General features: G+C 32.1%; 1 pseudogene; it reads right to left on the bottom strand.

Moving 5' to 3' along the window:
• Positions 1 to 3,282: 3,282 nt before the first annotated feature.
• LOC128171094 (uncharacterized) lies at positions 3,283 to 10,150 on the bottom strand (annotated as a pseudogene).
• Between the last annotated feature and the right edge of the window lie 3,529 nt (positions 10,151 to 13,679).

Genomic DNA, 13,679 nt, shown 5'->3' with positions numbered 1-13,679 from the left:
ATATCTCAAATACAACGGATATGACGAAGTGATTTGTAAGTCCGAAGCCCATACTTTAAAGGTATTTTACACTCAATATCTCGGAAGTGTTTTAACATAGTTCGAGAAAACGAAGTGTTACTGTATTTGCTCCGTTTGCCTTTTTATGTGCAAATTTAGATTTATAAGCACGATACTCTAGACTATTTCAAGGAAATGTCGATTTTCAGCCGCACATGACCAAAGTTCGATTTTTGCGGCTCCATTTGCCGTTTTCAAGCAATTCAATGATTATTATCATGATATTCTCTAATATTTAAAGGAAATGTTCATTTTCAGCCGCACATGACCAAAATTTGATTTTATGCGGCTTCATTTACTCTTTTTAAGCAAACCACGGTATTTTAGCATGATATTCTTACCTATTTCAAGGAAATGTTCATTTTCAGCCGCACATGACCAAAGTTCGATTTTTTGCGGCTCCATTTACCCTTTTAAGCAAACCTAGGTATTTTAGCATGATATTCTCAACTAATTCAAGGAAATGTTCATTTTCAGCCGCACATGACCAAAGTTCGATTTTTTGCGGCTCCATTTGCCGTTTTCAAGCAATTCAAGGTTTATTATCATGATATTCTCTAAAATTTAAAGGAAATGTTCATTTTCAGCCGCACATGACCAAAGTTCGATTTATTGCGGCTCCATTTGCCGTTTTCAAGCAATCCAAGGTTTATTATCATGATATTCTCGAATATTTAAAGGAAATGTTCATTTTCAGCCGCACATGACCAAAATTTGTTTTTATGCGGCTCCATTTACCCTTTTCAAGCAAACCAAGGTATTTTAGCATGATATTCTCAACTAATTCAAGGAAATGTTCATTTTCAGCCGCACATGACCAAAATTTGATTTTTTGCGGCTCCATTTACCCTTTTTAAGCAATTCAAGGTTTATTATCATGATATTCTTACCTATTTCAAGGAAATGTTCATTTTCAGCCGCACATGACCAAAGTTCGATTTTTTGCGGCTCCATTTGCCGTTTTCAATCAATTCAAGGTTTATTATCATGATATTCTCCAATATTTAAAGGAAATGTTCATTTTCAGCCACACATGACCAAAATTTGATTTTATGCGGCTTCATTTACCCTTTTTAAGCAAACCAAGGTATTTTAGCATGATATTCTTACCTATTTCAAGGAAATGTTCATTTTCAGCCGCACATGACCAAAGTTCGATTTATTGCGGCTCCATTAACCCTATTTAAGCAAACCTGGGTATTTTAGCATGATATTCTCAACTAATTCAAGGAAATGTTCATTTTCAGCCGCACATGACCAAAGTTCGATTTTTTGCGGCTCCATTTGCCGTTTTCAAGCAATTCAATGTTTATTATCATGATATTCTCTAATATTTAAAGGAAATGTTCATTTTCAGCCGCACATGACCAAAATTTGATTTTATGCGGCTCCATTTACTCTTTTTAAGCAAACCAAGGTATTTTAGCATGATATTCTCAACTAATTCAAGGAAATGTTCATTTTCAGCCGCACATGACCAAAGCTAGATTTTTTGCGGCTCCATTTGCCGTTTTCAAGCAATTCAATGTTTATTATCATGATATTCTCTATTATTTGAAGGAAATGTTCATTTTCAGCCGCACATGACCAAAATTTGATTTATGCGGCTCCATTTGCCCTTTTTAAGCAAACAAAGGTTTTTAAGCATGACATTCTCAACTAATTCAAGGAAATGTTCATTTTGAGCCAATTGCCGTTTTCAAGCAATTCAATGTTTATTATCATGATATTCTCTACTATTTGAAGGAAATATTAATTTTCAGTGGCATATAACTAAAATTCGATTATATGCGGCCCCGGTTGGCTTTTCGGCCGAATTAAGGTTTATGAGCACTATATTCTCTAATATCTGAAGGAAATTTTCATTTTCAGCCGCATAATGAAATTCGATTATCTGCGGCTCCATTTGCTGTTTTCGTGCAAAATAAGGTTTTTGAGCAACAATTTTATAAAAATGTTCATTTTCAGCCGCATTTACGTGGCTCTATTATTTGCCTTCCTCTTGCAATATATTTAATACGTCTTGAGTGTTTGAAATATTTTTACAACCAAACTTTATGCAAGGGCATGCTCTACGTTCAAACATTTTCTAGGCAAGCTATTAACAAACAAGTTGATGAAACAAGGATATCAACAGCCTCGTTTGAAGACAACAGTTCGCTGGTCTATACAATGACCTTGTCGGCACATACAACATATCATTAAATGCTAACTGAGGTTTTTCATTTAAAGTTTATACACTGATTTTCCAACTTTTTATCGCACTTTGCACGACCATGAGCACACGGCATGTACTTTTTTTATATAGAGGTCCGTGTTTGCTCTGCTCCAGATTTGTATTATTTCTATGGCCATATGAGATTGAGTACTGTTCGTTAACGTCATATTTCATTTCACATCTCTGAACTACTTCTCCAATTGTGTTTCATTGATTTGTAATCCTTATTTAATACACTTTGAAATTGCAACAAAGGAAACTAAAAAAACACAAGCATAAAATATAATGTTTCTTTATTTTCAGTCATTTTAATACTATCAGAATTATGTTCATTATTAATATTAATGAATGAATGAATGAAAGTGATACAGAAAAAAATGTAAAACAGGATATATTTGTTGGAAATTAAAATTTGAATAAAGTACTATATAAGATCTCAAATTACCCCTTTAAATGAATGTTTATACAGATTTATTGTTTAAATCAATAAATGTAACATACAGTCATGATTTTGAATTTGACCAAAAACAAATTGACATCATGATGGCAAATATAAGCTCTTTATCTTTAAGAACAGCAAAAGTGTGATTTAAGCTTCGAGTTCATTGTCTACTATCATTGCACATGAAAATGTACAGCAAAACTAACAATGACAAAAATAAAATTGGATAAACAGATTGATATGGAGTGAATAAATAACAAGTCTGTATCAGTTTGTATAATATTCAAACATGATGATAAAAAGATGATTAAAAGGAGTGTCTCGGGTTTTTTTTTTGGAAATCTACAAGGTGAACTTGACCTTGCACCTAGATTTTGCCAAACAGACATGAGTCACAATACAGATATATATGTTGTATATAATACACCCTCAAATCAACTTCCGTGCTCAATTTAACCTTGTATATACCGATCAAGCACAAACGGACAATGAAAAATAGACAAAATGATTAGAATATACCCTTAACATTTGGGGTTGGTAAGAGTTGGGTGAAATACTGATTTCATTCAGTTTCACTATCATCCGATTCAGATAAGTCAGACATTTCTTCAAATATACAATCTAATTCAATAAAATCTGTCTGCAGAGGCAAATCGATAAAAGAGTGAATTTGACTCTCTGCACTTTTATCGGAAAATTCAGATAAACACAAACGATATCTTATCCACTGCTCTTCAGCTTTCAACTTAAACATCATAAGCATATGCTTACGACCAATTTGATATCTGTCATCTTGTGTGGCTTCCACTATAAGATTTAATAAATGTTGATTTTCATCATCAATATGATTCAACAAAGCTTTGACCTCTAGCATTCTCATTTTTTCCTGCTCCATTGCATGCTGGTAGAGGGAGTAGGCCTGGCAAGCCTTTATTTTGTCTTCATCGAGGAAAGGCGAAACATTCAAATCCTTGAAGAATGTAGCAGATGGTGAGCTGACTTCAGCAAACGAAAACCTTTCACTGAACTTGCTATTAAATTCTTTAAGGCTTTTCTTTATCTTTTCACTGTTGGAAGACAGCTGTTTGGAAATTCTTTTTGCCATCTCTTGTCCATCTGCCAAAATTACACAAAAGCATTAGATAATAACATGCATGAGAGATTACCTGCACATATTAATGCAGTCACCTAGTATGCAGTAGTACATATGTAGGGCTAAAGAAAACTATCAAAAGTTAAACAATGTACTAGAAATTTAAACAAACATGGCTACAAATAGACCAAAGGTTTTTACTGTGCAACCTTAGTTTAGTTCTTGAGGATTTAGTTGTAATTATCATTAAAAATAACCGTAATCTCTGTTATTTTGACGAATTGAAAAATTGACAATTTCTTGTTTATGGAAATTAATGAGCAAAATTTTGAGAAACATTAAATCAAGAGTATTCAGTTATAAATATAAGAAAGATAAACAAAATTTTCTTATCAAAGTATTTCTTCAGTAAAGACAGAATGTATTGCCTTTCATTAGCAAACATTTGTAGTTTTTTGAGATGTCCTTGCTTTAGTTTGTTTTTCGCTGATTCGGCTAGCTCTTCTTTCTGGTCATCCAAACTTTGTACATTTATCTGCTTGCCTACTTTCTTCATTTCATTTTCTGTTCTGCAAAAGAATTTTAAAAAGTCAAAAAACCATAACAGAATCAAAAACTATTACAATCAAAAACAAATCCTTTCAATATTTTTTTTTATTATTTTGATAGTTTTGCGTTAGTAATCATTTTCAAAAAGATGCAGATTCTTTATTCTAAATGGATATCTAGGTTTAACAATAAATATTGCAAAATAACATTGAAAATTGAAAAAAATATATTATAAGTTTTTGTCTTCAAACTTGCCTTCATTACTAGGCAAACCTCATTATCTAAAATTTGTTAAACTTAAAGATATCTGAGGATTTGAGACAATAAAAATTACAAACTACAAAGAAAAAGAGGGACTGTCATAATATTGTGACATATCCCTTGTATTCAAGATGTTAGTGTTTGAGCTAATTTTTTTTTTTTGGTTGACATCCATCATACACACACAAATATGACTTACTTTTGAAAATGGTCTTTAAAAAGTACCTTTTCATCCTCAACATTGGAATCAGCTAACATTATCCTGCACAACATAATATTAAAGTTTACATATCAAAAATCATATGAAATAAAAACAGATGCAGAGAAAATATGTTTTTGTTTAAATACTTCAAATAAGTCAAACTTCATTATCTCAAACTGGATGGGGCAAACAAAAACAATGTCAATACTTCAAATAAGTCAAACTTCATTATCTCAAACTGGATGGGGCAAAGAAAAACAATGTCAATTTTGTTTTTTAAAAATCATTTTAAGAGACTGAAAATATTTACGACTTTGTCGTAAGTTCTTTTGTAAAATAAGTTCAGCCATTACCTGTATACATGTACAAGTACCACATGTATATAGGTAATGGCTATAAATTAATACCACACATGAAACAAAATTTCAGTCTTTACTTCACCATTCTGAATTGCTTGATCTACTACTACAAAACAATTAAACTTGTCTGTTACTTAACAAACAAACAAAAGTTAATAATGAAGATTCTAGAAATAACCCTCCATTGGTCTTTCAAGGAGTTCTACTAACCTCTGTGTAGCAATCTGCTTGGAGAGTCAACAGTATCTTTCATCTGGTGTTAAACTGACTGTGAGAAATGGATAATGAATTCAGCATTAACTGGTTATTCACAAGCAACGTGTAAAAAAAATACATGTTTGCTTATACATGTATATACACCAGGCTTGGGGCGAATTACATTGTAAAGTAATGCATTACATTACCATTACTTCATGAATTTGGGCATTAAATTACCATTACTTGATTTTCTTGAAGTAATGCATTGCATTACCATTATATGAGTAAAGTAATGCATTACCATAACCATTACTTTTTTTTAAAGTAAAGCTAATAAAGAGTTTTTGCAAATGTTTCAATATTTGAAACATTTGCAAAAACTCTTTATTAGCTTTATTACAACGCTCTTAACATATCTACAGCTTCATGCTCAGTATAAGGTTCAAATTCAATGAATAAACAAGAGTCATTCTGTATTTGAGACATTTGGCATGATACAATATCAGATATGAAATAGAGACACAAGATAACATGCGTAACAAAAAACAATTTATGAAATAATGTTGCGGTTTTTAAAAGCTAAATAAAGATACATCCCCAGATTACACAAATCTTTATAATTTTGGGCACTTAGTTTTATTAATTTATAAACAGATGATTTTTCCGAGTTATATTTCTTAATATATTTTAATCGTATTTCTTTTTACGGAGGACACTTTAAAACAAAAGATTGCTGTTGCACTTTACGATCGAAGTTTCAAAGGGTTCATCTTTTAAATGCATCCATCTTCCGGGCTTTACTAAGCTTGGACTAGAAAATACTGTTTGACGATCTTTATCTTCGGATATATTAAGTGCAATAATAGATTAAATACATAAATCTTGTATTTTCTATCAGTCCAAACTAATGTACAGTGTAATTAATATACAAAAGAGAGAGAGAGAGAGACAGAGAGAAAGAGAGAAAATAAGTAAAATTATTTTCAAATGGGTTATAATATTGGAAGTGATATTGATTTTCATCATGGATGGACAGTGCATTCATTTTGCTTTTAAAGGCGCATGTCCGTCTCCTATTCTATTGTGACATAGCGAAGGGAAGGGGATTGGGGTGTTTAGCACTTCTTATAACAATAGATTGTTTTGATACTTAGATTATCCTGGGGGCTTAGTGTGTTGTTGACCCATTTCTTATTAAAGTGCAAACTAATTGGAGTAAATTGTTTAAATGGTTAAAAACTTTTAATAACAACACTCTTAAAAATGTTATAAAATTGTGCTGTTATCTTTAGTAATATAAACAATTCAAAAATGAATTTTAAAAAACCTTTTTTAATAAAACAAGTACAATTAAAACATTTTTTTCTTAATTAGAATTATTTCTTTCTTCTTTAAAAATAATTTTAATCAAATTCAATTTCAACTATGCAGTTATTCATCATATTTTTTAAAGTGAACATGCATAAATTTGCATAGTAATGCAAAGTAATGCCATATAATGCCAGCATTACACTAGATTTTGGAAAGTAATGCATTACATTAGCATTACTTGTAATGCTAACTTTGAGGCATTACACATTACTAGCATTACTTTGAAAACATGTAATGCATTGCAATGCATTACCATTACATTTAGCATCACCCCAAGCCTGATATACACACACCATTGACAAATGCATGTATATCTTTACAAGCTTAATACTCAACAGTATTTACCAGTAAATCTTACCAGAAACTTGTCTTCCACTTCTTGATAACTCTTTCCAGAGTAAAATCCATTCTGCTGCACTGCCTTCAAAAGATAACCATTTTTGGTAAATGTATATGGTTAAGTAAGATCATTGATAGTCTCCCCATGTATTTTCCTCAATATTTCTTTTTATCTATCAAACTTCGTTTACAACATACCATCATGCTTTGCTTCTACAGCAGTGAACACGTCTCTGGTTTCTTGTTGCAATTTTTTGGCTTTCTCAAGCATGGCCTTTTAATCGTTCCCCGAAATATAATTTAAAGTTCAAATTATCAATCAACTAGCAGCATAATCAGTGTGTCAAATTATGAAAACATTTTAATTAATAAATAAATAATGCAGCGCTTCTTTACCAGTACATAATAATCCACCCCCGAATATGAAAATGTTTAAAATAATATCATGTAAAACCAAATATACCTAATTTTTCCTTTATTCTGTTTGAATAATGTTCTAATGCATCCACTAACAAATAGTGTCTGTTTGACACAGTCATTTCTTTTGTGATAGAACTGAATTTTCTGAGGTAGGACCACAATCTCGCGACACCTTCTCCATCATTAAGTCCAGTTCCCTCCACAAACCTTTGACCAAATTCAAGCTAAAAAAAAGTTTGTTAAGATTTACTTTCTGCTTTTTAAAACAAAGTCAAATCTGGAAACCAACGCCTTTAAATTTAATTTGGAGACAAATCTCTAAAGCAGAAATTATGCAGAATTCAGTAGGGTTAATCTTTTCTTAATATATACACTATCAGAAGTAACGGATCATTGACACATTTTGAGAATTAATACGCAAATACTTCTGAACTTTGCAATCTCGAACACTGATATCTCAAATACCATTGTCAAAATGATTAAGAAGTTTAAATTCCTTCTTCTTTAAGTATTTTAACCTAAATATCTTGAATCCTTGGATATCTCTGAGTTTTTTCTCAGTACCTTGATTTCAATATAACGAGGTTTGACTGTATATTTTTTTCTGACTAGTTTCCACTGTAGGTTGGTCTTCATTATAACAAACAAATAAGAGTTTACAAAAGTTTGCAGCTAAAAAATGCAACTTAAAAAGAGGAGGAGTTACAATTACAGTTCTTATTGAATAATATCAATATAATGTACTTCTCAATTTCAAATACCCCATTCACTCCAATAATTGCATATGACTACTAAAGCTAGTGATTTCCAATAAAAAATATCTTTCCAAATACTAAACTTCAATCATATTCTTTCACGTACAATACTATGCAATGTATATAAAAAAAACATACACATATAATTCTTATTTTTAAATTTAATTTCAAAATTGCTGGTAAAGGATTCCAGTATTCTTAATACAGTGTGCTGACTTATTAGATTAAGCCAACAGTGTACTTTGATCCAATAGATTTTAATAGAGCATACCTGGCATGCCATATTATGTGCATAACTGTGAAACACTGGCACAACAAACTTAAAATTTGCCTGTAGGTCTTTGTTTTCTTTCTAGAAACAAAAAAAAACAATATAAAGAAAAATGAAATAAGACAGGTAAAAAATAACTCATGAGTTTTCATACTACTTATTTTTATTAACTATACCTGCAAGTGTCTCTGAAGGCTACATGCTATGTCATACATAATAATTCCAGCTCTTTCATCCTGTTCAGAATTGTCGACCAAGTGTTGTAGGAGGTGCACTGAATATGCCAATCTAAAAAAATTTAGTATAATACACGTATAAGCAGACTGTTACTTGTGGCACATTTTAATTATCAACAACTCAGTCAAACCTCATTATCTTGAACTTAAATTACTGTAGAAGCAGAAATATTTGTTGAGGATTTAATTTTGTTATTTTTGTTGACAGTTTAAATCAACGAAATTAAATTTATGACAAATTTTTAACCCAACTATCAATAGACACAGAGTTGATACACAATACATATAAGGAAAATACGATATGTGACAAAATTGAATGCCAATGAAATTATATTTGGTATAATAACAACACAATTTCAACCCAAGGAAAATATATGCTTCTATAGTATTTTTTATGGCGTCGAGCGAAGCTCGAAAGCCATCTAGGGATCGTACGTCCGGAATTTACATTTTTAGGAGCCAAACAACTCAAATGAGTGCAAAGTTTTCGTATGTGTTCGAAGAAAAATAGATGACATACTTCAATTTCGAGCAGAACTGTACGTCAACAAAACAAGTTTGCAGATTCGAAATGGTTGCCGTCTTTAAAAATGTTCACATTTTATTGAAGACAATATGTCTCGGTTTCAGCGGATGAATACACTAGCACCGAGACACATGCGATAGCTGGGCTTACATACTCAATTTGGTTATGAAATGTTCTAGCCTGCAAAATAGATTATTTTGATACATATCGAAAATTGACAATGCACAAATGTTTGATCTTGTAGAAACAAAACTTCCTAATCGAGCGATAAGTACATCTACAACCAAAAGTTATTTTAAACCAACTACTGAACTACTTTCACTTTGTAAACAACGTGAATGGGTGCTTTCTTTTATCTACCCCTGATCTTTTCGGCCCGTGTCATTTGGAACCTTGTGAATTTTAGATGAAATTGATAATAAGAGACAGAGTGGTTATCAGCAGTATACAATATGTAGAATTAAACACAATAATAATTTTAATATTTATTTTCATAAAAATAGAGAAAAAAAATCTAAAAAAATTTTTAACTCTAAGATATTTCTATAAACTTAAATTTTTAATTGAAATTCCAAACTTTTTAAGAATTAGGTGAGCAAATTTGTAAAAAAAACATGCATAATATACGAGGAAGGGGTCAGGAAAAATATATGTACAAAAATAAATTACACAGGAAAAAATGGTCCTACATGCACAACTTCAGTCTGTTCACAGGTCTTCTAATTCTCATTGACCTTCTATGAGGAGCAGCTGAGGTGGTTGAGGGGGGCGTTGTCGTGGGGGAGCGTTGTATGGGTAGTTCCCTAATGTATTGGTGTAGAGCTGCAGCAGGTATTGGCCTCTCTTCATACGCGACACACTCTTTCTACACAGATTCTGTGTACTTCACATGTACAAAAAAACAATAAAGTAGGTTAAACATTGTGTATCAAACATACATGTTTTGCAGCAGTAAAATAAAAATCTGCAAAATTACAGATACTGTGAACTTCACATGTACATAAAAAACCATAAAGTTTAATATTCATTGTGTAAAAAAAAAATCTGCTAAGATATTGTGTACTTCACATGTACAAAAAAAAGAATATTAAGCTGTCAAAATATGTACTTTGCATCTATTAAAGCATCATTTGCATAAAAGAAAAAGTCAAATGCTGTTGCGTCTCTCAAAAAAAAAATGACTTGACATAAGATTACACCTATAATTGTTAATTTACAAAGCAAGTTTCTTGGCCATTTGCTATCTGGTACGCTTAGCAATAGTCCCTTCAGGGGTATCCAATGGCTTAGTAGAACAATCAGTACTGGGTGTGGGGGGTGTGGCAGTGCTGCTGCTAGGAGTGGTGTAGAAGGAGGGTGGACTATGTAGCTGTACTACCAAATCGGCTGGTTGGGGGGTTAATGTTGGCTGTGGTGTAGCAGATGCCTGGGGTACAACAGGGTTATCCTCAGTATCCTGTGGTGTTGGTTGTGGTGTAGCAGATGTCTGGGGTACATCGAATGTATCCTGGGTATCCTCATGTGTTGCAGGTATACATAGGTCGCAGCGAGAGTCCTTTCCTAACTTGCGTAGTAGCCACCTTCTTATAGTCAGCAATATGATGATTAGGGTACTGAGAACACATCATGCAAGCATTCATATCAAAATATAAAATAAATACTTCTGCAAAACTTTTAAACTCTGTCAAACATTACATAGTCGTGATCATTATCATCATCAAATGTTGATATGTATGCATGTATTGTTTTCCACTCTATTTCAGACTTTTTGTAGGTAATCTACCTTTTTTATTTATAATGTGCTGTCTCGATTTCTTTGTGTAAATCTTAGTTTCTTAAGTTTATCTTTCATTAAAATTAACATGCAAGCACAAATACAAAAACTAAACTAGAAGACTAATTGTTCTCGAACAATTAGAGGTCTTTCCACGTGCCTAAATCAAAGTTTGATATATTAATTAACTGAAATGTGTTTCAAGCAAATGAATGAATTTTTTGTTTTACATGTTGCTCAAAATGATTTAAATAATAGGTAAAAAATGAAATGAAATCTGCATGTTGTTTATTGTGTTTAATAGGGTGAAAACACGAAGTATCTTCTATACTTATAAATTAAGACATTTTGCCAATAAGCTAAAGCATGCCTGTACCAGAGTAACTGCTTACACATTTGGTATTTCAACACAAGAAATATGATGTCCGTAAGCTATAATTGAAGTTTACCTGATAAGTAGTTATTGCAAACTTAATTAAAAACCTACTTTCAATTTCGATAAACCAGCCCGAAATAGCAAAAATGAGAGTTAGGTGGTGGACACGCTTTGGTGGATCCAAGTCAGTGGAAATCTGAATTGAAATACATGCTTACAATTAAATGATATTGTATGATTACGCAAAGAGTGAATATCTTTACTGGGAACTTACTTGCAGTATACATAGAAGTTAAGATTCGACAAATGTTGGATAAATAAAACAAGGCAATTCTTTTCTTGAATGTGCGATTTTAGTTTTGATGGATAGAACGCTTGCGAAGCACGACCTCTGGCGAGAGAATGGAATAGAACTTTCCAGAACGGAGTAACCAAGAACGCGGTTTGACTAATGAACGTCATGGCAAATACTCAGTATAAACAATTCATCAAGCATTACCGGCAGATACATGTACCTTAGATAGGTCATCTTTGGTTAATACAAAAAAGCTACCATACAAAGTGGAACAATTTGATGCGATTTTAATTTTGGTGGAAAGAACTTTCAAGAACGGGGTGCCTTGGAACGCGGGTAGACTAATTAACGTCAAGGCGGAAGATGTAGGGCGAGTTAGCCATCGGACAGATACTTTGGATCTGACAACTTTGGTTTAAAATAACGTAATAAAGATGCGTACGCTAGCGATTTTTTAATTTCATATATTTTACAGCACGACAGGTTGGTAGAGTAGTAAACATTATACATTAATTTGTAAATCATGAACAGTCTATTCTGCAGTATGAATGATGTATGCATAAAACGGGGAAGTTGAATTGGGGGAGGGGGTGACCTCCTCCCAAGTTTTTTTTATTCACAACAGGTATATTATTTACTGAAATTCTGTTTTGGGAGAATGGTAAAAACAATAGTAAAATTTGACTTAAAGAACAAAATTAAGAGATACGACGCACTAAATACCCACTTACGTGTTTGAAATAAAATAAAAATGTTTGTTATTTTTTGTTTCCAGTTAGCTGCAAGACGTCTCTTAATATTCAGCCATGCAGTTTTGTTTTTATTTCAATTTAAAAGAATAGGCTAAGAAAGCAATTAAGAAAAATTTCGGATAAAGCATGTACAAAAATGAACAAAAAAACCCCCCCAAGGTTCATCATTATAAGCATTGTATCATATTTTTGTGTAACGTGTTAATTCCCGCACTTGCGCGGGATATCATCTAGTTTCATAAAAATGTCTAAAAACATCCGCAATTTAAGTCGACCACCATAACTTTTGATATATACATTTCTTCCTAATATTCACTTTTTTATCCAGAATGAAATATATTTTTTTCTTTAAACTACACGAGCGCAGTTACGTACATTTTGCTATGTATTTTGTCGTTTGCAATTTACGGCATACACAAATGCAATAGTTTTGGGCCAGAACTATCTCAGATTTTATGTGCCATAAATTGCAAGCGTTTAGCGTAGGAGGAATTATAGCCACAAGGCATGTCAACGCGGATTTTACCGAAGAGCTACAGATCGGCAGCTAATGGCGCACCTTTTATTGACCAGTCTAACAGAATGTATAGTTTCATATCTCTTGCAACTTGACAAGTTGAGAATTCAGATGTTTGGTTGAACAGTACATATATCTTTGTAAAAGTCATGCAACAATTTAAATTGGAACTGTAGACTTTTAAAAAACATTCAACCTTTACTATATCCATGATCGTAAAAAAGGTATTATGTTACCATGTTGGTTTAACAAATATTAAACGCCAATTGTAAGCTAGTTTTCCCCGAATAGTGTACAAATAATTCCTTCATTCTTGCAAAACAATGAAAATGTTTCATGGCGAAACGATGCATTCTCAAATTCATCAAAATAAAATATAATTCAGGTTCTTTCATTTTTTTAAATTTTGAAATACATAAATAGTCTCTTCTCACTCATTCATTTCATACATACATTTTAAAGTACCCTGATCTTAGTATGCAAATTTATTATGAACTTATTTAACTGAAACGTAAAATGAAAGGATAAACATTAACAAAATAGGGGAAACAGTATGAAAAAACACCAAATATCTGAATAAAAAATATTGTCCAAAATGATTTTGCATGTTTTGTTTTTAAAGTAACTGAACTTAAAGTACCGAACCCCCCCCCCCCCCCCCACTC

The sequence above is a fragment of the Crassostrea angulata genome, chromosome 2 (assembly GCF_025612915.1).
Source record: "Crassostrea angulata isolate pt1a10 chromosome 2, ASM2561291v2, whole genome shotgun sequence".
Lineage (NCBI taxonomy): Eukaryota > Metazoa > Mollusca > Bivalvia > Ostreida > Ostreidae > Magallana > Magallana angulata.
The sequence above is the reverse complement of the archived record's forward strand: the minus strand, read 5'-3'. Positions and strand labels throughout refer to the sequence as shown.